The following is a 360-nucleotide window of genomic DNA, read 5'->3' on the forward strand; positions in this document are numbered from 1 at the left end:
TTAAACATTATGAATAGTTTTCCTGCAATTGTTTTTCTCTCCCTGAAGAAGTGAGAATTTTAAAGATGTTTTCTCAAAAAACATAAACTTTTACTTCTAAAAGTTTCTATAGTGTTGGTAATAATTATGGCTTAAAATATGTATATATAAATATTTAACTTAAGACAAAAGAGGGTATGGGGACCTTATTCATGTGATATATTAAAAAAATGTATGAATATTTCACAACAAACACTTCTATCAAGAAAATCAATAGCAGAGATTACATGGAACAAAAACAAATTGTGAATATCATTTACTTTTAATCTTGATTCTATATATTTTAAATAAGACTATCAAGTTTGGCATTATATCCTAACA

Source organism: Pteropus vampyrus, unplaced genomic scaffold (genome assembly GCF_000151845.1).
Source record: "Pteropus vampyrus isolate Shadow unplaced genomic scaffold, Pvam_2.0 Scaffold11, whole genome shotgun sequence".
NCBI lineage: Eukaryota > Metazoa > Chordata > Mammalia > Chiroptera > Pteropodidae > Pteropus > Pteropus vampyrus.